This window comes from Bos mutus, chromosome 6 (genome assembly GCF_027580195.1).
Source record: "Bos mutus isolate GX-2022 chromosome 6, NWIPB_WYAK_1.1, whole genome shotgun sequence".
Taxonomy (NCBI): Eukaryota; Metazoa; Chordata; class Mammalia; order Artiodactyla; family Bovidae; genus Bos; species Bos mutus.
In genome coordinates this window covers 44,297,932-44,323,975 of record NC_091622.1, presented here as the reverse complement: position 1 = coordinate 44,323,975, position 26,044 = coordinate 44,297,932, and the positions used below count along the sequence as shown (strand labels likewise).

The 26,044-nt window shown below is 42.9% G+C and overlaps 1 protein-coding gene across 13 annotated transcripts in view; it reads right to left on the bottom strand.

Moving 5' to 3' along the window:
* Positions 1–25,152, bottom strand: part of SOD3 (superoxide dismutase 3) — a 71,408-nt gene extending 46,256 nt beyond the window's left edge. The window contains exons 1-5 of one of the 13 annotated variants that reach the window (XR_011464490.1): positions 24,898–25,152; positions 23,841–24,076; positions 22,833–22,970; positions 21,262–21,423; positions 10,781–11,719 (exon numbers count right to left, since the gene is read on the bottom strand). The gene's annotated coding sequence lies outside the window, so the exon portion shown is untranslated. Of the gene's footprint in view, positions 1–10,780; positions 11,720–21,261; positions 21,424–22,832; positions 22,971–23,840; positions 24,077–24,897 lie in introns of those variants that run through there. The other 12 variants (XR_011464492.1, XR_011464496.1, XR_011464493.1 and 9 more) reach the window with 12 other exon arrangements.
* Between the last annotated feature and the right edge of the window lie 892 nt (positions 25,153–26,044).

Below are 26,044 nucleotides of genomic sequence, written 5' to 3'. Positions count from 1 at the left end.
AGATCAGCAAGAAAGCAAGAATGTACTGTCTCATCACTTTGAAATGCCATTTTGTTAGAGGTTTTAGGTGACACAGTAGTAAAGAATCTGCCTGCCAATACAAGAGAAGCAGGTTCAGTCCCTGGGTAGGGAAGATTCCCCAGAGTAGAAAATGGCCAACTGCTCCAGTATTCTTGCCTGGTAAATTCCCTGAACAGAGGCTACAGTCCATGGGGTTGCAAAGAATCTGACATGACTGAGTATAGCACCACCACTGTTAGCTAGGGAATGTTAGCTAGCTAGTGAATCAATGCAAAAATTTTTAATTAAAACTATCTGGATTAAAAGGAAGAAGTAAAATAGTCTCTATTTGAAGATTACTTAATCCTGTATAGGGAAAATTCTAAGGAATCCATAGTTTTCTTTTAAAACTACTGGAAATGATGTATGAGTATACCAAGGTCCAGGATATAAGATCAATATACAAAACTCAATTGTATTTCTGTAGAACAGTAATGAACAATCCACAAAATGAAATTTCAAAAACAATTTCATTACAGCAGAAATTGATACAACATTGTAAATCAACTATACTCCAATAAAATTTTTTAAAAAACCAATTTAGTTCATGACAGCCTCAAAAGAGGTAAAATATTTAATAATAGACTAACCAATAAAGTGTAAGGCTTGTGCACTGTAAATTAGAAACCATTACTGAAAGAAATAAGAATTGAACACATGAAGAAATATTCCATGTTCATGGATCAGAAGACAGTTGTTGCAGAAGTCAGTTATCCCCATAGTAATTTATAGATTCAACATAATTTCTATAAGATTCTGGGAGTTGTTTTTCCAGAAACTAACAAGTTGATTCTAAAATTTATATAAAAAGGCAAAAGTCAGAATAGCAAAATCAATTTTGAAGAAGAGAAATGTGGCAGAATTTTCACTTCGAAACTTACTATAAAGCTATAGTAATCAAGACATGTGACACTGGTATAAGAAGATAGATAGATAGATTTAAATTAAACAGAATTTAGTCTAGAAATAAAGACATATTTAGGTCAACTGATTTTCAAAAGAGATGCCAAAACAATTCAATGGACAAAAAATAGTCTTTTCAACAAATAGCACTGGGACAATTGAATATTCACATGACAAAAGAATATCCAAATTTCACACCATACATAAAAGTTAATTCAAATTGGATTATAACTAAACTTTAGTCTAAGAGCTAAAACTATAAAACTTCAAGAAAGAAAAAAATAGGAGTAAATCCTTGTGTCCTTGGGTTAGACAAGAGTTCTTAGATACAACACCAAATGTACAATACATAAAAGAAAAAAAATGATAAATCTGATTTCATCAAATAAAACATCTTTGTGTTTCAAAAGAGACTATTCAGAAAATGAAGAAGCAAGTTGTAGGTTGGGAGAAAATGTTTACACACTGTATATCTGGTAAAAGACTTGTATCCAGAATAAATAACATAATAAATAAGGAAGACAACAATTCAATTTTAAATGGACACAAGATTTGAATAGACATATCACCAAGAAATGAATCACTAATAAGCCCATTTTCAAATGCTTAACAGAAGGACTTCCCTGATGGTCCAGTAATTAAGAATCTACTTTGCAACAGAGGGAACATGGGTTCAATCCCTGGTTGGGGAATTAAGATACCACATGCCGAGGGGCAACTAAGCCCATATGCCACAATTAGAGAGTCTGTGTGCTGCAACTAAGACCCAATGTAGCCAAATGAGTGAATGTTTTTTTAAAAGATAATGGTGATGGTTGTACAGTGAGAATGTAATTAATGCCACTGGATTATAACTTAAAATGGGCACAATGGCAAATTTTCTGTTTGTATATTTATTTTTAAATGCTTAACATCATTAGTCTTCAGGGGATGGCAAATTAAAATCACAGTGAGACACCACTTAGCACCAACTATTTGCACCAATTATTGTCTGACCAACCTAGATAGCATATTGAAAACAGAGACATTATTTTGTCAACAAAGGTCCATCTAGTCAAGGCTATGGTTTTTCCAGTGGTCATGTATGGATGTGAGAGTTGGACTGTGAAGAAAGCTGAGCACCAAAGAATTGATGCTTTTGAACTGTGGTGTTGGAGAAGACTCTTGAGAGTCCCTTGGACTGCAAGGAGATCCAAGCAGTCCATTCTGAAGGAGATCAGTCCTGAGTGTTCATTGGAAGGACTGATGCTGAAGCTGAAACTCCAGTACTTTGGCCACCTCATGCGAAGAGTTGACTCATTGGAAAAGACCCTGGTGCTGGGAGGGATTGGGGGCAGGAGGAGAAGGGGACGACAGAGGGTGAGATGGCTGGATGGCATCACCGACTCGATGGACATGAGTTTGGATAAACTCTGGGAGTTGATGATGGACAGGGAGGCCTGGCGTGCTGCGATTCATAGGGTCACAAAGAGTCAGACATGACTGAGCAATTGACTGACCGACCGATAGATAATAACAAATGTTAGCAAGGATGTGGGGAAATTAGGCCCCTCATACATTGCTGGCAGGAATGTAAAATGTATCTAGCTGCTTTGAAAATAGCTTGACAGTTTCTTTAAAAGATAAACATAAAGTTATCATTTGACCAAGCTAAACCACTCCCAGGAAACTACCCAAGCAAAATGAAAACATATGCCAACAAACAGACATGTTCATGAATGCTCATAGCAGTATTATTTGTAATAGACAATCACATACTCATCAGCTGATGAATGGATAAACAAAATGTGGTATATCTACAATTAAATACAATTCAACAAAAAAAAGAAAAGAAAAGAGATGAAATACTGACATATGCTTGTTGTATAAATGAGCCAAATATGGCCAGTGTGTATTGGTCCCTAGGGTGTTTATTTCTTCAGACTGAAACCTATTAGCCAAAAGTCCTGATGAAACTCGAATGGTTATGGATCCAGTTATCCTAAAAATATTCCAAACAAGCAGATTTTTAGCAACTTAAACTTCCCTGATGTGTGTATAATGTGTAATGTGTGTGCAGCTCAGTCGTATCTGACTCCATGGACTATAGCCCACCAGGCTCCTCTGTCCATGGAATTTTCCAGGTAAGAATACTGGAGTGAGTTGCCATTTTTTTCTCCAGAGGATGTGTATGCTCCACTTAACCTCACCCCATATCTGCTAGCAATCAAAAAGGTGTGCCCTGGGCCCCAAGACCCCATACTACTGTTCTCCATATGTCTGACCTGGAGATTGCCAGGCACTGTGAAGTAACATTACCTAAACACACAAGCCTCTTTTCTGATCCCCTCCTCTTCTAGATAATGACCCCAGAGCCATAAGTCTCTGGATGGTCTCATAGTGAAAGATGCTTCCTCTCCAATGCAAGCTTAAGCACCACGCAATGAAATTCCTCATGTGTTACTGCCTCTCTGGGTCATATTTTTATCCTTCATCAGACTGGAAATCCTTTGCACAGCCTATAAGTCTATAACATGGATGAACCTCAAAAACATTACATGAAGTGAAAAAGCCTGACACAATAGACTATATATTTTATAATTTCAAATGTTCAGAAAAGGGCAGTCTGTAGAGACAGGAAACAGATTGTTTGCTTGAGGGTAGGAGCCACTTGTGTGAAATCCCATAGACCCAAGCTTTGGACTCCAAACTCCTAATGTCCAGTCTTATCCCAGAGCCTGTCACTTCTGTGCAAGCTGGAGCAAAGAGATCTGTTGGGTTGCATGGCTCTCCCCGCTTCTTCCCATAGACATTGGCATCACCGCCTTTGTTTCCTCAACTCTCTCTCTCTCTTCATCTTCCTGTGTTACAACATAACCTGCGAACTGAATGAGACTTTTATAAAAATTTTTTATTTATTTATTTTGGCTGTGCTGCATCTCTGTTGTTGCTTGCAGGCTTTTCTCTAGTTACAGCAATGGGGGCTACTCTGGTTGCAGTGTGTGGGCTTCTCATTGCAGTGGCTTCTCTTGTTGAAGAGCACAGGCTCTAGGGAACACAGGCTTCAGCAGTTGTGGCTCCCAGGCTCTATAGCACAGACTCAATAGTTGTCGTGCATGGGCTTAGTTGTTCCAAGATACGTGGGATCTTCCAGGATCAAGGATCGAGCCTGTGTCTCCTGCACTGGCAGGTGACTTCTTTACCACTGGGCCACCAGAGAAGCCCTGAATGAAACTAATTATAAAGATCACTGGTTTTCTAACATTTGTGAGCTCTTAATTCCTCTCTTTCTCCCCAGTTCTGATAAAATCACAGTATGTGAAGCAGATGTAGTAAGACCTGAGGAGATGAGAAGACAGGATCCAGGGATTGTCTCTCCCTCTTTTACTCCCTACCTGGGCTGTGTCTGCAGAGTCGTTAGGCTCTGAAGGATGTAGTTTGGAAGCTACTAACCATAGTCCTACTTCCTTATTCAAAACAGAACAACTGACCCCCACAAGAGGAGACAGTACTTCCCCGAGGCCCCACAGCTTCCTCAGTGGCAGACACCAAGACAGGAACTTAGGTCTCTTCACTCTCTCTCCAGTGGTTTGCCACAACAACGAGGGGCTTTCCAGGCCACATTTCCCTGAGTGCCAGCATTGTTTCTAGAATCTGAAAATACCCAACCAAACAATAGCAGGGTGTCAGAAAAGGTCACCTGGAGAAGGAGGGAGTGGCTGAGTTCAGGCCTGAAGGATGAATTAGCCAAGAGAGCTGAGTAGCATTTGATGACATACTTAAGATTTCTCAAAAATCAAAATGGAGTAACTATGGTTCAGGCATTGAAAATAAACCCCAGGGACCATTGTGGATGTGGTTACAGACACATTCCTACATCACTGAGAACTTGAATTTTCTGAACTGTATCACACTCAAGGACACCATCAGCCATTTTCAAAACCAGTATCTCCTAGCAGGAGCTAGCTGCAACATCTTTCAAAGTTTCAAAGTTTAGAACACCAACCACTCCTGACTTAACAAGCACCTTTACTTCTTGCCAGCTCCAACCCTAATTCTTGACAAACAATTTATCCAATCTTGGCAGGGAGTGGGGGGTACCTTTATAAGTTTCCCCTATTTTGTAGTCTAGTTCAGTTCAGTCGCTTAGTCATGTCTGACTCTTTGTGACCCCATCGCAGCACGCTGGGCCTCCCTGTCCAGCACCAACTCCCAGAGTTTACCCAAACTCATGTCCGTCGAGTCGGTGATGCCATCCAGCCATCTCATCCTCTGTCATCCCCTTCTCCTCCTGCCCCCAATCCCTCCCAGCATCAGGGTCTTTTCCAATGAGTCAACTCTTCGCATGAGTTGGCCAAAGTATTGGAGTTTCAGCTTCAACATCAGTCCTTCCAATGAACACTCAGGACTGATCTCCTTTAGGATGGACTGGTTGGATCTCCTTGCAGTCCAAGGGACTCTCAAGAGTCTTCTCTAACACCACAGTTCAAAAGCATCAATTCTTCAGTGCTCAGCTTTCTTCACAGTCCAACTCTCACATCCATACATGACCACTGGAGAAACCATAGCCTTGACTAGACGGATCTTTGTTGGCAAGGTAATGTCTCTGCTGTTTAATATGCTATCTAGGTTGATCATAACTTTCCTTCCAGCCAAACATAATTCAAGGTGAACTTCTTTGAATTTCTACTTCCTGGGCTGCAATCCTAACAAACCCCAAATAAACATTTTTTTCCTTCTCCAGGTCTCCATTCTTGGAATGCTTGGTTAACACATTTCACCTTGAGGGGACTGCATATGCAAAGATCCTGAGGCAAGAGAGAGTGATAACTTCAATGGTTTCAAGTCTGATCACAGGTCATGTGATAAAAGATGAGGCTGAAATAGCTACCAGACGCTAGATCATGAATGACAATGAATACCATGCTAAGGAGTTTGGGCTTGAACTTTGTCTTGAAGAAAGTTAATTACAAATAAGCTGAAGTCTCATATCACTCAAAAATGTATCCTCTTTTTACATTTATGTTCAGGTGCAAGAAAGGGCCCTGTCCTTAGTTCCACCATGCAGAGCTTATACATATGTCAGTAAGTACTTTAAGAACAGAATGGTCTCCTTTGAACAATTCTATTTATATTTAGGGTTAGTAATACAGAATGAAACTTATGAAATACACTGATATAAATGAGCAAGTGATGTGGTTTGGGGTATGGGAAAAAATGAGGGACAAAGGGGTATGATCTGCTTTTAAAATCTGTCAGGAGACTCTGCAACTATCATATGCAGAGGGCGTGGTCTGGTCAGTTTCCATCCATTTCAGGTTTTAAGCACCACCCGACAACTTTCTGCCAAGCAGAAACTGGGAAAGTTATATATGCAGAATATCAATCTGGCCCTGGTGAGGATCATGGTTTAAGTTGATCAGGATTTGACACATGGAGTCCAGTTAAGATGTTGTGGGAGGACAGTAGCAAGGCAGTGATGGCTGGCAAACTGAAAGCCAATAAAGAGATAATATTGTCAGGATCTGATGAATGATTAAGCTGGGGGATGAGAAAAAGGAAGGCATCAAGAATGACTACCAAATTTCTCCTTTGGGAAACTCAGGCACCTGGATGGATGGTAATGCCTTTCACTAAGACAAGAAACACAGAAGGCACAATATGTCTGAACTATGAGGCTATGAGATCCATCCATCAGTCAGATGCACTTGTCGACACATATCGGAAAACTCAATCCCAAATGGTCGAAACAATAAGGGTGTGTAGTATCTCATATTACAAGTGTAGAGAAAGGGTGCTTTCTGAGCTGGTTATTTCAGAAGCTCAACAAATTTATCAAAGACCCAGGTTTTTCCAACTCTACCCTGTCCTCCTCAGCATGTCTGTGAGCCCCACTCATCTCTGTGAGCAAGATGATCCAGCAGCCCCAGGCGTCACACCTTCACACACTGGATTAGTTCCCTAGGGCTGTTAAAACAAAATGTCTCAAACTGAATGGCTTACGACATCAGAAAATTATTGTCTCACAGTTCTGGAGGCCAGAAATCAGAAAACAAGGTGTTAGCTAGGTTAGTTCTTTCTGAGAGTTTTGATGAAGAATATTCCATGCCTTTGGTTTCTGGTGTTAAAAAAATTCCCAGAGTTCCTTGGCTTCAGCTGCATACTTTCAGTCTCTGCCTCCATCATCACTCAGCACTCTCTCTGTATCTATGTCCAAATTTGCCTTATTTTATAAGGACTCCAGTTGTACTATATTAGGGTCCACCATACTCCAATATGACCTTGTCTTAACCTCTTACATCTACAATGACATCATTCCCAAACAGATCAACTTCTGAAGTAACCTGTGGTTTAGGACTTCAACATACGTTTTTAGTGAAACATGATCAACCCATAATGTACATTAGGCAGAAAGGGAAGGTGATAGTTAATTTGATTGGGTCTTTTGTTGCCTAAATATTCAGTCAAGCATCATTCTGGGTGTTTCTGAGAAGGCGTTTTAGGATGAGATTAAATGAGAGTAAGGCAGATTGCCTCCCTAATGTGGGTACCTGCGTGCATGGTACCTTTGTGACCTCACCAGGCTTCTCTGTCCATGGGATTCTCCAGGCTAGAGAACTGGAGTGGGTTCCCACGCCCTCCTCCAGGAGATCTTCCCAGATCAGAGATGAGATCCACATCTCCTGCATTGGCAAATGTGTTCATTACCACTACCCCACCTGGGAAGCCCAATGTGGGTGAGCCTCATCCAATTAGTTGGAGCCTTGAATAGAACAGAAGGAGCAAACTTCTCCCCAGGTAAGAGAGAATTCTTCTACCTGACTGCCTTCACACTGGGACATTGACTTTTTTCCTGACTTTGGACTCAAACTGAAACATGAGTTCTTCTGGAATCTTGGGCCACTGGCTTTCAGACTAGATCTACACCATTGCCTCTGGTTCTCAGCCTCCAGACTCAGACCAGAACTAAACCATACATTTTCCCAGGTCTCCAGCTTACTGACTCACCATGTCACTTTTGGAACTTACTAGCCCCCATAATTGCATAAGCCAAGTCCTCATGATAAATCTCTCTCTCTCTCTCACTCTCTACACATTTCTTTGTTGTTGTTTTTCAGTGATTAAGTCATGTCTGACGCTTTGCAACCCCATTGACTGCAGCATGCCAGGCTCCTCTGTCCTCTACTATCTCCTGGAGTTTGCTCAAATTCATGTCCATTGAGTCGGTGATGATATCTAACCATCTTATCCTCTGCCACCCTCTTCTCCTTTTGCTTTCAATCTCGTCCAGTATTAGGGCCTTTTCTCTGTATATATATCTGGTTCTGTGGAGAATCCTAATGATAAAGGGGACCAGCTCTTCTTGGTATCCATTTTGTCTTTTTTTTAGAGTCAAGAAACCTTACTCAGAAGCTCTGTTCTCATCAGCCACATTTAGGGAATGGGAGTGCCATGATTCACTTAGACCAATCTGAATTCATCTCAATGGCTTGGGGAAGATGTGCAAATGTAAGCAGCTGTTTACAGGAAACCGCCCTTAGCAGGAAGCCCCTTTCCTGTCACTTTAGCAAAGCTCTACTGTAACTCACTTCTAAATCAAGCACCCCCAGGCTCTACTAATCTCCCGCCCAAGCATACCTTTCAAATCTTTTAATCACATAGTACGTTGCTTGGCTTGTTGGTTCTTTTCATAGATCAAAGAAATAGAAATGAAAAATAAATAACTAACAGATGACCAGAGCTCTTCCTCAGCTTCCCCTTAAGTAAACTCAACAAAGTGTGTGACTGAACTATGTGAGCAAGATAACATCCAGAGAAAGATCAGAGAAGTTGATAAGCCCACACCCCCGCCTGCACACATTGGGGGATGGTGACGACTCTGACCTCCTATCTCAATGATTAACTGAGGTTCCTTTTTTTGTTTCCCTTTAAAACTTTCTTGGCCAAGCAGAATCTTTGGAGGTGGTTCTTGGGGAACACTGAGTCCAGCATCTCCCCAGATAGCCAGCATTCTTATTAAAGGCAACTTTTCTTCCTACAGACATTTGTGAGTATTGATTGTGTAAGTGGTGATCAGTGGGACCCAATTTATTTGTTAACACAAACTAGAACAAAAGTAAGACTCCTCCAGCACAGAAGCAGGGGAAAGGCTTGCCAGGTCAGCTACAGCAGACAGCAAGTGTTGGGAGGCAAGAGAGCCTTAGGTCAGGACACAGGCAGCCAGGTGCCAGCATCCAGGAGTCAGAGAGACACCAATGAAGGCTTGCTGAGGCTCTAGGCCAGTAGAGCATTGCCTCGTGTACCTTGTTGGGGTCAGAATCTGCCTCAGCTAACAAGCCTTTGGACTCTACAGGTGATGCCTGGGGGAAAATGGAGTTGTCTGGAAATAGGGTGAAGTTCAGTTCAGTTCAGTTGTTCAGTCGTGTCTGACTCTTTGCAATCCCATGGACACCAGGCTCCCCTGTCCATCACCAACTCCCGGAGCTTACTCAAACTTGTATCCTTCATGTGAGCTACTGAAGGCAAATCTTGTCTTCCAGTGTAAACAAGGAAGATATTTCCTCAGCCATGGAAATGTCAAGACTTCTAGAATTTGCCCACTAATGTCATTCCCACACTCATTCTTACCCTTCAAATGAACTCAAAGATGCTTCTGTTATCAGCGACTCCTCTGTGAGACAGTCACATTATCTGTCTCTGTAAATGTCTGTTATCACAGACAATAAGTTCATCTCCACACACTGGATGTTCTGAAAGATCGGTACCCACCTGCTTCCTTCCCTTTGGGAGCTTATGCTCTATTCCAGACCCCAAAACAAGAGGCTATAGTTAATATTGCTCATGTATATATAAGGAATGGGGCTTCCCTGGTGGCTCAGATGGTAAAGAATCTGCCTGTGGGAAACCTGGGTTCGATCCCTGGGTCAGGAAGATCCCCTAGAGAAGGGAATGGCAACCCACTCCAGTGTACTTACCTGGAGAATCCCATCGACAGAGGAGCCTGGCAGGCTACAGTCTATGGGGTTGCAAAAAGTCGGATGTGACTGAGTGACTAACACACACACATACACACATATACACATAAGGAATATTTCCTAAATGCTGGGCACTGAGCTGAGGACTTAATGTGTCCTATGGTTTAGTTCTCACAATATAGTGGATACATACTGTTATTTTCATTCATTACAGAAAATGGAAGCTCAAAAATATTCCCTGACTTGTTCAGGTTTAGACAAGGAGAGGATTTGGTACTCTCATTCAGCTCATTTAAGCCTGTGTTCTTGCCCATAACACATGGGACAATAGTACCTGTTGGAATTAGAGAACGTGAGAAGCTTTTATGGATAAGGTCAAGATTAAGAGCAAAGATCTCCTAAAAGGAGAAAGCTTACCTTAAGGAAGCTCCCCTTGAACGATGAATAGAATTTAGTACAAGTTTTCTTGCTTTTTTTTCAGAGTGAGATGGTGAGACACAGCAGGGGGCGACGGATTTCTCAAGGTCATGCCACAAGTCGCTAGCCAACCCTAGCCTGTCACTCAAAGTTCCCAGTTCCCAGCTCACTGAATTCAGCTTTGAAGTGGCTGGGGTGGAGCTCTGTCAGGAATTTTAAAAGTCTGAAATAAAACACCCACCTGCATCTTTCCCCTTCTCCTATCCCCCTTCTTGTCTCCCCAGCCTCCGCAAACAACCTTTTTATCATCCCTCCCACCAATCCATAAACGCTCCCAGGAAATGCCAGGACCTGAACACCATATTGGCCAGTAGGGACTCGGTCAACTTCTTTGCCTTCCGGCTGTTCTAAGCAAACAAAGGGCAGTGCACAAGTTATTAGTAAATACCAAGGCTTAGTTTATTGTATAAAACTTCAATCCAACAAATAAATGAGCCATCAAGTTTGAATTTATGTAGCATTCAAAACACATTAAAGGTATTTGACCATGACAAAGGCCTTTCCTGTTTTGAATGATGAAGCCAGCACGGCAAATACCCTTCGGATGAGACATTAAGCGAGGTCCTTTGAGTTTGTCTCTGGGGACTGTCAAGGTGGAAAGCGAAGGTTCCGGCACTCTTTCTAAAGAACTGTTTTGGAAGAATCCCATCTTGGTGAATGTCTCCTTTCTTCAAAACAGAGTTCGTGAGCCTATAATGGTCAGAACAATGACAACCGCTCAGCTAAGAGCCATCTAGCTGACTGCCATGAAGCCCTATACTAACTTTGAGATATTCCCAGGGAGACATCAAGGAACCAAGACTTTTCATGAAAGGATTCTGATAGCTGATCACTGGAGGGTCCAGTTGCTATTGTGGACTGTCTCTGAGCGATTTCATTGTCTGCAAATTGATGAATAATACCCCTCAAAGGGTGGTGAGCAATGAATGAGATAATCCAGGCATTTGATCAGTTTCAAAGCCTTGTTCAAATAAAAAGTGTTATTATTCATAATGTATAAGAATAATAGTTCAGCTCCACCTTTTCACTCCATTTCAGTTTTTCTTGCTTCAGCTTCAAGCAACAGAAATTGTCTCATTCTGCTGGTATTTGTGTTCTTGCTAGAAGATTTTGGGTCTCCCTGGTAGCTTAAACAGTAAAGAATCCACCTGGGTTGGATCCCTGGGTCTGGAAGATCCCCTGAAGAAGGAACTGGCTACCCACTCTCTGCTCCAAATGAAGCTGCTACTAATAATTGGAAGTTGAGTCATGGGAGTTGAGTTTCATTTGGTCAAAATTGAGCCTCCATGTAAACAGGTGATTCTCAGGCAGCCATCACCTAGAGACTTAGAGAGTGCAGGAGAATATTTGTGTGGTCTTCTTCCCAATGCACTTCAATTCCCACCCAAATAAAGAACAAAGTAAAAACTTAAAAGTACCCCTACCAATAAACACCCCCAAATAGAACTCCAACAAATCTAGGTAGGAGAGGTTGGAAAGGGAATATTCATTCAACAAACTGATTGGGTGCTCACCAAGTTCCAGCACTGTGTTGGCTGCTGAATTACAAAGATGAGTAAGACACAGGCCCTGCTTTTCAGGGCAGTGAGACATAAATAGATATGCCAGTAATAGATGTGCTTCAGCTGGAAGCTGTGACCAACTAGCTCTAACTTTCGAGGTCTAGTTCTATTCCCTTTTTTGGGGGGCTCTTGGGGTTAGGACTGATCTGTGTGCATAAGGGTTCTAGTCATGTGTAGTGCCTCTTTCTTTCACCTGCAGCGTCCTGGGTCCTCAGTCTCACCCTGGGGCGGCTGATCTCAGTGGATGCACCTAAAGGTTCATCTCATATAAATGCTCTACTACAAGGAGCACAGCGTGATCCAAGAGAGCCGAAAGCAGTCACAGATTTGAAGAGGACAAAGAGGACAAAGAAGACAAAAAGATTGAAGAGAATAAAGCCAGCCCCTGGCCTCTAAATCTGAACTTTTGTGTAAGAGCTGTAAATAAACACTAATATTGACTAAATTCTTATGCTATACTCTCAATCTCATTAAATTGTCACAACAATCCTGGAAAACAAATATGTACTTCCCTGATCTACTGCTCAGGAAATGGAGGCTCAGTGTAAAGATCTTTTCTAAGATCCAGAGCCAGTATAGTCAGGATTAGAACTCACATTTCACTGACTTCAAATCTGGACTCTGAACTGTGTATTGCACTCTCTCCATATCCAAGCCCTTTTACCCTGGACTTCTTGTTAAAGGCTTGATCTTTTGAAAAATCAAGTTCTTGAATCTTCTGAAAAATCAACTTCTGAACATCAAAGTTTGGGTGAGACGATGTGTGCATGTAAAGCTCCTAGTAAAATAACTGGACCTACTAAGTGCTGAATGGATGACAGCTTCTTTTCCTTCTACTGTTATTATTATCATGCTATGGCAAGAGCTCAGAGAATAGAACTCTATTCTAGCAGAAAGCCTGGGACAAGTGAGACCTGGAAGATTATCAATATATTCAGAGCAGAACCCAAGTCCTAAAGAAAAGACTGCTGCTGCTGCTAAGTCGCTTCAGTCGTGTCCGACTCTGTGCGACCCCATAGACGGCAGCCCACCAGGCTCCCCCGTCCCTGGGATTCTGCAGGCAAGAACACTGGAGTGGGTTGCCATTTCCTTCTCCAATGCATGAAAGTGAAAAGTGAAAGTGAAGTCGCTCAGTCGTGTCCGACTCTTAGCGACCCCATGGACTGCAGCCCACCAGGCTTCTCCATCCATGGGATTTTCTAGGCAAGAGTACTGGAGTGGGGTGCCATCGCCTTCTCTGAAAGAAAAGACAGAACTGGGCAATTTCTCAAGACTGCTTATGGAAAGACAGAACTTTGTGCTAAGCAGCAAGGTTCCCAAGTATGTGTCCATTCATCTACCTTTCCATCCATCCATTCATCCGTCCAACAAAATCTTTTTTTTTTAACATCAGTTTTTAGTTAATTTTATCTTATTCTAACATTTAGGGACTTCCCCGTAGTCCAGTGGTTAAGACTTCGTGCTCCCAATGCAGAGGCCACAGGTTTGATCCCAGGTTGGAGAACTAAGACCCTGCATACCACACGACACAGCTTAAATAATCATAATATTTACTTGACTGCACTGAGTCTTAGTTGCAGCATGTGAACTCTTAGTTGCAGTATGTGGGATCTACTTCCCTGACCAGGGATCAAACCTGGGCCCCCTGCATTAGGAGTGTGGAGCCTTAGCCCCTGGAGTACCAGGGAAGTCCCTAACAAAATTTGTCCATGCATATCTAATGTGCCTGGCACCGAGTTTGAAAGGATGAACAAAACAGATGTCACTCTGAGCCCAGGAAGTTCATAGGTGGGGAAGATGCACAACAGTAAACACATAAGTAAATAAACACATCCTCACAAATTGAGGAAAGCATTATGACTATGAGGTACAGGTGCTGTGCTAGAGCACGCTGGAGGAGGGCCCCTGCTGAGAATAGATGGGCAAGGAAGGCCTGTCCAAAGAGGTAACATTTAAAACAGATTAGGAGGATAAGAAGAAGGAGAGGGTGGGACAGAGTGAACTGAGTGCTGCCCTCACCAAGCTGCCCACAAACCACCTAATGGCAAGTCCTACTGATATAACAGCTCACCTGCAAACTCTCAACTAAAGTGGGAGTGGAAAGTTTTGTGAATGACTCTCCCTGAACTGTTGGTTCAGAGACTATGGCCCTCTGGTCCTAACGGTGGTTTCCTGCAAGGCATCAACAACAAGGACTCCAGAAGGCACAGACGAGCTGTTGCCCAAACCCTCCCCCAATTCCTCACGAGATACAGTGAATGAAGGGGTTCCGGGAGTGGATCTGGGGACCCTGGTGGGGACACACCACCCAATGAGCTTTAGTCAGCCTGTTTTCCAAAGCCCCAAACAGAGCACTACTGCTATTTACATTTCAATGTAAATTAAGCTGCCTTCAACTAGCAAGGCTGTGTAAACTAGTGTTTAATGTCAGGTTTATATTAATATTTGCATTAACAAGATTGATCGTTTACATAACAATGCATACGTAAAGTCTGGGCTAGGTTTGGGTTTACACACATTTGCATAATGTTTACAGTTTGATTGATTCGACAAACTGTGCATAAATTCATGTCAACTGCTAGTTGTTTGTTTATTTTTTCTACTGGGGCTTGATAGCCTATATCTTAATAAATGGGTGAAACTGAACCTGAGTCCTCTGTTATAACCTTCACAGAAGATTTAATAGTTCTGAAAAGTAATTTTCGATGAAAAAGAGTGAGATGAAATCATTGTGGCTATTTTCTCCTTTCATCTCCAGCACTGAGTATAAGAAGGAGGTTACCAGCTTTAAACTATGCTCTAACAGAGATAAAACCCAGCTGTAGGCAGAAAACCTAGATTCAGGACTCCCTCTGTCTGTGCCATCCTGGAGAGTTTCCTAGAGAAGTTCAGATTTGGTGGGGACCTTAACGGATCATCTGAACCTCCGCTACACTGGTCCCCAGAAGGCAGATGAGGGCAGCTTCTTTTTATGGCTTTCTTTTATTCCTTTTAACCAGCTCCTCTTGTTTAAAGAATGATCTAGATATTAGCCCCCAACCTCAAGCAGAGGGAAATCTGGAAAGGAGCAGAAGCAGAAAAGAAAGGCACAATGCAGAAAGAAATGAAAATTAACTAATTAAAAAATTTTTAAATTATTTTTCGTGGACCTCCAATAGTTCAGTTAATCACTTCCTCAATTTGTGGCACAGAGTCTACATGGGCCGCAAGGCCCTGGTTTCCCCTCCAATTCATCCCCACCCTACAAAGAGGTACCACACAAATAAATGTGCCCAGCAGATCCCTGCAGATCATGGAAATAAATGAAGACCAACTAAATGAGAATAAGCAGAGGCAATTTACTCTGAGTTTGCTATAGCAAAGTCATCCACTGTCACTAGCATCCTGGCAGGGACTCAGAGGCAGCCAGAGGAGTGGGAAAGCTTTATAGTAGGAAAAAAGAGAAGGCTTCCAGAATGCCCTGATTGGAGAAGCTGTTGACATGTTAAGTTGGAGGCTAGCTAACTACAAGAGAGATAGCCTATGTGATTGGTTAGTGGTTCCTATTTAACATTCTCTAATTGGTTTTCGAAGATGGAAGTGGGGGCAAACATTAGACAAACTGTGAGTTATTAATCAAGTCCTGGCTTGTACATACAAGCTCAGTCACTCAGTCGTGTCTGACTCTTCGCGACCGTATGGACTGTAGCTGGCCAGGCTCCTCTGTCCATGGAATTATCCAGGCAAGAACACTGAAACGGGTTGCCATTTCCTCCTCCAGAGGATATTCCCAACCCAGGGATCAAATCCACATCTCCAGCACTTACTTCATTGGCAGGCAGATTTTTACCACTGCACCACCTGGAAAGCTCCTAGTCCTGGCCATTTGGGGTCAACCCACTCCAGTACTTTTGCCTAGAAAATCCCATGGACGGAGGAGCCTGGTAGGCTACAGTCCATGGGGTCGCTAGAGTCGGACACGACTGAGCGACTTCACTTTCACTTTTCACTTTCATGCATTGGAGAAGGAAATGGCAACCCACTCCAGTGTTCTTGCCTGGAGAATCCCAGGGACGGGAAGCCTGGTGGGCTGACGTCTATGGGGTCGCACAGAGTCGGACACGACTGAAGTGAAGCAGCAGCAGCAACAGTTGATTAACAGTCTGACTTCCTACAAGAAAGACTTACAGCAGGCTGGCTTCCTAGGCTAGTTATTGAGTTAACTATTGGTTTCCTGGACAGGTTGCTGCAGGTGGTGCGTTAGAGTTCTATTTTTATACATGGTCTGTCCACTGTCTGTTTGTATGTTCATTCTCAAGATGCAGGTACCTTATAAAATACACAGTGGTAAGTCAAAGAAGCAGAAACATCTTATGACATCCCTTAAATGTGGAATCTAAAAAGACATGATACAAACAAACTTAACTTACAAAACAGAAACAGACTCACAGACTTAAGAGGATGAAGTTATGGTTGCCAGGGGGAAGGATGGGGGAAAGGATAGTTAGGGAGTTTGGGATGGACAACAAGGACCTCCTGTATAGCACAGGGAAGTCTCCTCAATGTTATGTGGCAGCCTGGATGGAAGGGGAGTTTGGGGGAGAATGGAAACATGTCTATGTATGGCTGAGTCCTTCTGCTGTTCACCTGAGACTATCAAAACATTGTTAATCGGCTATACTCCAGTACAGAATAAAAAGTTTAAAAATACATAATGCTATTTTCTGTGTGTTTGTATTTTGAACTTACTAGAGAGTATTGTGTCAAAATTTCTTGCTTATCTACTCACTCAATAGTAAGAGTCAAGGGTGGTATCTGGATTGCTATATGTGGTGAGGACAGGGAAGCCTGGCATGCTGCAGTTTATGGGGTGGCAAAGAGTTGTACACGACTTAGCAACTGAACAACAACAATGTCAGACATTGCACCTTACAGTTGCATATATACAATAGAGTATATCCATTTGTACATACTTTCACATTTAAGAGTTGCCTCTGGTATCCATTACCACTAACAGGGCTGAGAGCAAGATCCTCATGCATGCTCACATAAGAGTACACCAGAGTAGGCCAGATTCTTTACAGTCTGAGCCACCAGAACCTTTCACAGTTAGGTATTAATCTGAAGTTCATTTTTGTATATAATATGAATCAGATTCCTACCTCACACCATATGCCAACACCATGTGTAGAGCAATACTTTTCTTCTCCACTAATTTTTGGTGGCGTATTTGTTATGATAAAGTTACTGTTCCTATCTTATTCTGTCTGAGTTTCTGTTCTATCAGTCTTTTCCTGGGCCTGGCTAAAATTCTAAAACAGAAGATAGGCGGATGGAAGGAGTGAAATTGGGTACACCCATGAAGCCTCCATTTGGAGGTTTATTGGATTTTGGCTGTTTTATTATTATAAGCTAACTTCCTCTATATTTGTTTTCAATATCACAATTTAAAGGAAGACATTTTAAAATGCATGGTTTAGGGCTGTAGGGTTTTCAGTGAGAAAGTCTGAGGTCCCTGATATTCTAGTATCAGGAATTAGCCAACTTTTTATGCAAAGTCAGTAGTAAATATTTTAGGTTTTGCAAGTCTAAATGACTCAACTTTGCCCTTGCGGCATGAAAGCAGCCATAGACAAAATGGTTGCAAAGAGCATGGCTGTGACCAATAAGGCTTTATTTACAAAAACAAGCTGGCTGGACTGGGCCTAGAGGATACAGCTTACCAAACCCTATGCTGTAATACTTGTAGTAGTTTCCTTATCCACATGAGGTAACCATGACCTTTCATTGTGAAACTCATCAAGGAAACTATTATCTTTTTATTTTTCCTTTTTAAAAATTTTCTATTGGCTTATACCCCTGCAAAAGGGAATGGCAACCCTCTCCAGTATTCTTGCCTGGAGAATTCCAGGGACAGAGGAGCCTGGCGGGCTACAGTCCACGGGGTCGCAAAGAGTTGGAGACAGCTGAGTGACTAACACTCTGACTTTCATAGCTGATGTGCAATGTTGTGTTAGTTTCAGGTATACAGCAAAGTGAATCAGTTACACACATACGTACATCCTCTCTTTTTTAGATTCTTTTCCCATATATTCCATTACAGCATATGGAGTAGAGTTCCTTGTGCTCTATGTTAGGTCCTTATTAGTTAACTATTTTATATAGTAGTGTGTATACGTAAATCCCAAACTTTCAGTTTTCCCTCTCTCTCTGACCCCATGGTAACTATGTTTGTTTCCTACATCTGTGACTCTATTTCTGTTTTGTAAATAAGTTCATTTTTACCTTATTTTTAGATTTCACATATAAGTAATATCACATGATAAAAGATACCATTATTTTCTATAAGAGACCCAGATCTACGAAGCTGGGCATCAGATGTGTTCATTTGCTATCCCAGTATTACTTATAATAATTATATGATAAATTATATAATAATAGATAACCAAAATAGTTTTCAGAGAATCATTAGGAAAAATATGCAGATTATTATGCAGCCATTAAAAATGTTTACAGAAATCATTAATAGCCTATGTAAATGTTTATGATATAATACTAACTTTAAAATGAGGACAAAAATAACATATATATATAAGATATAAACTATATTTTTAAATGTACAGAGAATTAAATGTACAGAGTTAGTGACCACTCTAGATGCATAAAGTTATGGATGAATTTTAATTTTTAATTTCATCTGAATATTTGTATGAATTTTCTATTTTTTTAATAGTGGAGCTATATTATTTTTTACATAAAAATATTTTCTAAGGAATTTTAAGGATGATCTCCATAAAACAATCTAGATGAATCCCCTCAGTGTCAAGGAGCACTGAGCAGATGGACAATAGAAAAGTTTTCTAGGGACTTCCCTAGTCCAGTGGTTAAGAATCTACCTGTCAATGCAGGGGACATGGGTTCAATCCCTGGTCTGGGAAGTTCCCACACATCATGGAGCAACTAAGCCCACGCACCACAGCTACTGAAGCCTGCATGCCTAAAGCCTGTGCTCCGCAGCAAGAGAAGCCGCTGCAAGTAGCGAGTAGATCCCACTCTCAGCAACCATAGAAAGCCCGAGTGTAGTAACAAAGATCCAGCATAGACAAATAAATTAATTAAATTTGAAAAGAAAAGCTTTCTAGTTACATCCCAGTAATTCAGAATGTGCAACAATTCCAACCAAAAACAGCTGCACCAGGCAAGGGCATGAGGGGGTTGCACTAGGGAACAGACTGAACCGCCAGGGGCTGTGGGCAGCAGGCTTTGTAGTATCAAAGGGTGAAGTGCCCCTGGTTCCAGAGGAAGGATACAGTAAGCTTGCTTGAATAAATCTTTGAATAAAGCCCCCAGGAACTGAGGGCTGTTTAACAGGGCTAAGAGACCTGGTCTCCAGGAGCAGAGTGGGAACCTTGGCTGTTGTTGTTTAGTCGTTCAGTCATGTCCGATTCTTTGCACCCCCATGGACTGCAGAACCTTGGGGTTAGGCCATTTGAGGACCTCCTGATTTTATCAATGCCAAGGCAGCCTATAATATGAAATCTTAATTTTAGGCCTTGCACCATACCCATATTAAAAATGGTGTTAATGGTAGGATTCTCCAGGCAAGAATACTGGAGTGGGTTGCCATTTCCTTCTCCAATGGTAAAAGGGAAATCAAGAGGATTGACAGCAAGGAGATGAAGTAGAAGTTGCCATTGAATGAGCAGACTAAAATGAAGGAGGCTCAGATAGCACCCTGAGGGAAGGGTACCACTCTTTCCAAAATGCTTTGCACTCTTCAGAAGAATCTTTCTTATTTCAAGTGTATTGAAGAATTGGCAAGGCTGGTCTTTCTGGGAAGATCCTCAAGGGCAACATTTTAGGGCATTTGAGCTCATGAAGATGATGAACACTGGCAGGCTCCCATCCTGGAGCCTGTTCAACACCTACCAGCGGGTCTTGCTAGTGTGATTTTAAATGCCCATAAAAATCAGGCTTTATTGATGGGGAAAACATAATATCTCTTTGGAAGTGGGCCCTGTTTTGTGCAAAGAGAGTATCCACAATGTTCCAACTATAGATAACTGACACAGGAGTCCTCTGGGGCTATCTCAGCCTCGAATGTAAATGTCTGAAGAACTCATTAAAAACAGCATGATTGGCATCTAAGTTATGTTGCTTTTGCCTGCATTTCAGATGCCCCATCGGGTCAGAGACCAAATTATTTTCACTCTGTGGGATGAAAAGAAGTTTGCAGTTCTTTCTCGGTTTGCTTTGGGCACACGCATGTGTGTCACTATTATTTTTATCTTCAACTCATCCAGATTGAATTATTTTCTCTACATTTACATCCTCACACAGGAAAGAGGGGGTGAGTATGGAGGTTGAAAGCCCCTTGACTTGGAGAGGGATCTCCTATCTGCCCTTCCCCCCATGTATGTGTGCATACACGTGCACGCACATAACACATACACACACAGAGTTGTACACTAATGCCCTATACAGCCGGGGTGCCAGCCTCACTTTGCTACTTGCCACCCTCTTCTGTCACTCCTGCCAGGAGAACACGGGCAGACATCACTGTGTCTTCCTCCCGCAGCCCTTCTGTTTGGCATGCTGTTCCCTGCCCGTCTCCTCTCACCTTCACCTCCTTCCTCACCGTCTTTTCCTGGCTGACCCATAGCCACCCTTTGGAGCTCACTTCCTCAGAGAGGCACGTCACCAGGCCTGAGGCAGTGATCTGCAGATGGAGCGGAGTAGGGCAGAGACTAGGGTGAGAACAATGGGGCACAGGTGGTGGCCCTGCAGGTAGGAAGGGCTGGCCTGAGGGCACCCCTTGCTTTGAACCCTCAAGGGCTCCTCCCTGCCCCCAGGAAGTCATCCAAACTCCTCAGAGTCTGATGTGAGGCCCTTTTCTTTCCACACTTCATCTCTTGCCGCTTCTCCTGGCTTCCCCCCAGACCTACTAAACACCTACCCTCCCCAGATAATTTACCCTATTCTAGCATTGTTTCTTCACTTTCTGATCCCCTTCCTCCGCTCTGCTCCTTGAGGGCTGGCACCAGGGCTCACCATGCACTGGTGTCTCCCCAGCACCCAGGACTGGGCTTGGCACAGAGCAGGCTCTTGGGAAATATGTGCTGGGGAGTAAGGGGTGGAGGAGCTGGATTTCCTGCCTGTGGGATCAGAGCACAGAACCCCTCAACAGCCGTGTCTATACTGCCAGCCTCTGAGCGTGCTACGCAGTGCAGGCTGGGGCTGGAGTAGGGAAAAGAGAAATTAGGGGTTAAAGAGCATATAGTAAGTAGCAGGAAATGTTCACACGGAGGTAACAGTGAGAACAAGACCTTGTTAGAAGTTCCTCCAGAATCAGAAGCTCCAGACCCCATGCTGTCTCTGCCATGAGCTTGCTGGGTAGGCTCTAATTCAAGGGATTGCCCTGGGGTCTAAATTCGGAACTTCCTTAAGCTGTCGGTCTAGGACACTGCTGTGTACACGGTGAAACCTGCCTAAGGAATGCAAAGAAATGGTTTAGGTTAATTAAAAACACACACAAAACACATCTGCAGTTTTTTTCCACTTGCTGCCATCTTTTTTCTTTCCATTTAGAGAATATGTTCCCAGGATAGCCCTGGGTTTAAGCTTTGGTAGACATGTATATCATTTCCGTCCTGGTTCCACCACTTAGAACCTGTCAGAGGGCAGCCAAATTTTTTGGTAAAAGGACAGAGAGGAAATCGTTCAGGCTTTGTAAGCCTGAACCTCTCAACCCTGCCTTTGTGACAGAAAAGCAGCCACAGACCACGTATAACTGAGGACATGGTCAAGTCCCAGTGAAACTTTATTTACAAAAGCAGACAATGAGCTGCTCTGGTCCACTGGCCATAGTTTGCCAACCTCTGTCCTCAGTGATCTCGAGTATATCACATGTCATCTGAAAAAAAATTGAGGGATATAATACCTACTTTCTAGCAGTTGAAGCAATGTTATATGAAATTCCCTTGACATTTTTTTAACGAACTAAATCACTAGAGAAATATACACTAGCAGTAGTGACAGTAATGTAAATGTGTTATTGTTTCATTAATAAATCACATTTATTTAGTACCCCCTGTACGCGAGGTGCAGTGCTTTCATTATTTTCCTGACTCCTCACTAAACGTCTCTCAAAAGAAAAAAAGAAAGCAATTGACTCCAATTGACTGATAAGGAAACAGAGGCTCAGAAACAGGCTCAAAAGTTACACAGGTGATTGGAGACAGGGCTGAAGTTTAACTAAGAGCAGTTTTCACATCCAAAGCAGTGGCCTCGGAAGAAAAAAAAAAACAGAAATGGAAATGTGTGAGGGGTGAAAATAACAGGCAAATAGATGAACAAATGGGCATACACAGACAGGTCCCAGTTGTGTTTAGAAGGAGGACAGGGCCAGGCCATACTCCTTGGTTATCAAAAGATGGCTGATACTTGCCACGGCATCTGGAGCAAGACACTTCCCTAGGCTTCTCCTGGGCGGGGCCCCAGATTTAAATGCTAAACAAGACCAGCTCTGGATGATGGGTTCTGCCAGCAGCGGAGAGCTGGCCTTCTCTGCAAGGGATTTCCTAAGTCACAACGTAGCCCTCCAGAACTTTCTGGGCCTGCCTCAGCCCCAGAGAAGGCTGGAGCAGCCGGTGCCACTTGAGCGCTGAGTCCCCTGCCTGGAGGAGGCCAGATTTAGCAATCTGTCACACACAGCCCGCCTCATCGTGACACAGGGCTCTGAGATGCAGGCAGCTCAGGCAGGCAGAAAGGCATCTGTCGGCGGTGCGCAGACAGGGATTAGAGAGGCCGGGGGAGGATAATGATGCCATTTGCTTTTCTATAAAGCGCGTGTCAGGAGGAAAGGATTAAGCTAATTGAAGAAATCTCCAGCACTTACGTCAAAGGTGGCTGCAAAGCGATTGCTTTATCTTGCATCTCACCTGCTTCAGAGACCCAGCTCGAGGAAGCCTACCCACGGCTCCACTTTGTCCCCAGCAACTCTTTTCAGAAATAGTTTGAGTTGGCGTTAGCCATTCTGCAAAGGAGAGAGGAGCTAAAAATAAGCTCATGAGAAAGCGGATCCCTCCCTGCCTTTTTTTTTAAACTTCCAAAGCTTACATGGAGTTTCCCAGAGAAAGATAAAGAGCTGGTTTTCCTGAGCTGGTTTTACATATCTGTGCACATGTAACAGGCAAAATAAATGTCACTGAGGGTGTACATACTGCACTGGGACAAGTGGCAGCCATCTCAGACATTTTTTTTTATCTTTCTGGAACATTACCTTATGCTCCGGGGAGTTGTGTTGCATGCAAAGAGAAAGCACAGACTTCAGAATCATTTATCACTGGTCTCCCCTCCTGTAACACCTCGAGTCCCAAACATCTCCAAACCCAGAACCAACCTGAAAGGCATAGGCTTTTGTCTTTTGTCACACAAATGCAACTCGGTTTTTGAGGTTGCCAGGTGACAGATTTTTGCATCCTCTCTATAATGAATTTGGGAACACAGCAAATCATCAGAAAGGTTTCCTCCTTCTTTTAGTTCAAGGTATTATACTACATCTACTCAAATAATGGGCTTTCCAGGTAGTTCAGACAGTAAAGAATCTGCCTGCAATGCAGGAGACCCATGTTCAATCCCTGGGTCGGCAAGATTCCCTGGAGAAGGGAATGGCAACCCACTCCAGTACTCTTGCCTGGAAAATTCTATGGACAGAGGAGCTTGGCAGGACAGAGTCCACAGGATCACAAAGATTTGGACACAACTGAGTAATTAACACTACTCAAATAATATTTGACAAATGGCTGCTATTTCCCAATGAATAAAATATCACATCTGAAAAATATAATCAGCTGCTTAATTTTTACCATGATACACTCTTTGACTGTCTTAGAAAATGGATTACCTGATGAATTCAGAGATGTTTGTTTGAGTGCTTGGGACTGGAAACCTGGCTTCATTCTCTGTCACTCTCTAGCTTTTTGACCTTGAGTGAGTTATTTCGACTCACTTTGATTTCTTCATTGGTATCATGAGGGAGTAACACTGCCCACGTTGAGCTGTTGTGAAGGTTACATGAGATGGCTCAAGAAAGGCAGAGAGGAGGCAGTCCAGAGTGGGAGCTTTCCTCGTTGTCATCATCTGCCAGAAAGGCATAAGGTATTGTGTTAGTCAGGGTTCTTCAGAGAAACAGAACCAACAGGATGTAAATATGTATGTATACAGAATAAAGAGAGAAGCGAGTGAATTTTAAGGAATTGGCTCATGCAGTTGTGGGGGCTGGCAAGTCCAAAATGTGCAGGGCTGACTGTCAGGCTGGAAATTCCTGCAGGAGTGAACGTTACAGTCTGGAGTCCAAAGATAGTCAGGAGGCACAATTCCTTTATCTTCGGAGATCTCAGCCTTTTTTTCTTAAGGGCTTGGACTAACTGGCTGAAGTCCACCCCCATTACAAAGGGTAATCTGCTTTACTTCAACTCTATTGATTTCAATGTTAATCACATCTTTAAAAAATATTTTTTTACAGCAACATGTAGACTGGTGTTTGACCAAACAACTGGGCACCATAGCTTAGCCAAGTTGACATGTCAACCATCACAGGTATGGTACCTCTATCACAGGTATGTTACTACAGGGAATGGGCTTCCCTGGTGACTCAGTCAGTAAAGAATCCGCCTGCAATATGGGAGACCTGGGTTTGATTCCTGGGTTGGGAAGATCCCCTTGATAAGGGCATGGCAACCCACTCCAGTATTTTTGCCTAGAGTCAGGGACAGAGGAGCCTGGCAGGCTGCAGTCCATGGGGTCACAAAGAGTCGGACACAACTGAGCAACTAAGCACAGCACACACTACAGGGAACATCATAGCTAACCAAGCAGCAAGCATGGAATAAACCGTAGATTAGCAACACATGCATTTATAAAGGCACAGCAACAACACAAAAGGTGCGACCGCCCATCACCTGCTTAGCGCCTTCGTCCCAGGACCTATCAGAAGCCGAGAAGGAGGAAGATCCCCCGGTGTGATGGAAAACACTTCACGCTCAGAGCTGGCCTCTCTTAGAGCTCGTGTCCCGGTTCCAGCCTTCTCTGCCCTGGATGAGTGTGCAGCTCCTCAGGCAGTTCCCTGGACGTCTCCAAACTTCCTGAGCTGCAACTCATAAGAAACACATCAGCCCTGCCTCCCGCACAGGGAAACTGTGAGAGGAAAATGAGGCAACTCTTGGGAGGGGCTTTGTAAGTAAACCACGAAGAGTCCTAATAGACATAACACATTATCTATCCCACAGGAACGTAATGTCCCTCTGGACAGAGGGAGTCCAGTTATTAGTACCAAAACAAGTAAAAGGCAACTCTCCTAGATCATAAATTTGACCTAACTGTAATATTAGCTGATATCATTAATATTTTCAATTAAAATTAATCTTCTCATTGTCTTGGAATTTCAAAAGGTTTTTTGGCTGCAAATTCAGTGACTGAGTTGTCTGAACACTAACCTTTCCCCCCATCCCAATAAATTTTCACTGCATTTGGGCAGAGGTCAAGTTCCCAGTGCTAAAGAATGTGCCTCCCAATTCAGGAGACGTAAGAGACATGGGCTCAATCCCTGGGTCAGGAAGATTCCCTAGAGGAGGACATGGCAACCTACTCCAGCATTCTTGCCTGGAGAATCCCATGGATAGAAATGCCTGGCAAGCTACGGTCCATAGGGTTGCAAAGGGTCAGACACGACTGAAGCAACTTAACACAGCACAGCATAAGTATTTGAGCAGAAAGTATTTCATTGCATTTGAGCAGAGCTCAAAGCAGCAGGTCTAACAAATGTTTGTTGTAGGTGATTCATTCATTACAGAGATGTTTATGGAGTCCTCGCCACGTGCCAGGCACCACGCTGGGCTTTGGTTGGAGGCGGGAGACTTGAAGTGCTGAGTCATAGCACGGTGTAAGTGCTCAACAAAGGCCAGCTATTTATTATTTTTTCATATGCTATTATGTGGTCATTTTTGAAAAAGAAAGATAGAATTACTGCTTTAAAATATAGATAAATATGAGCCAACCTTCCTGCCAACCTCGGCAGGTTTTCTAGGCCAGCAACTCAGGGTCTGTTCA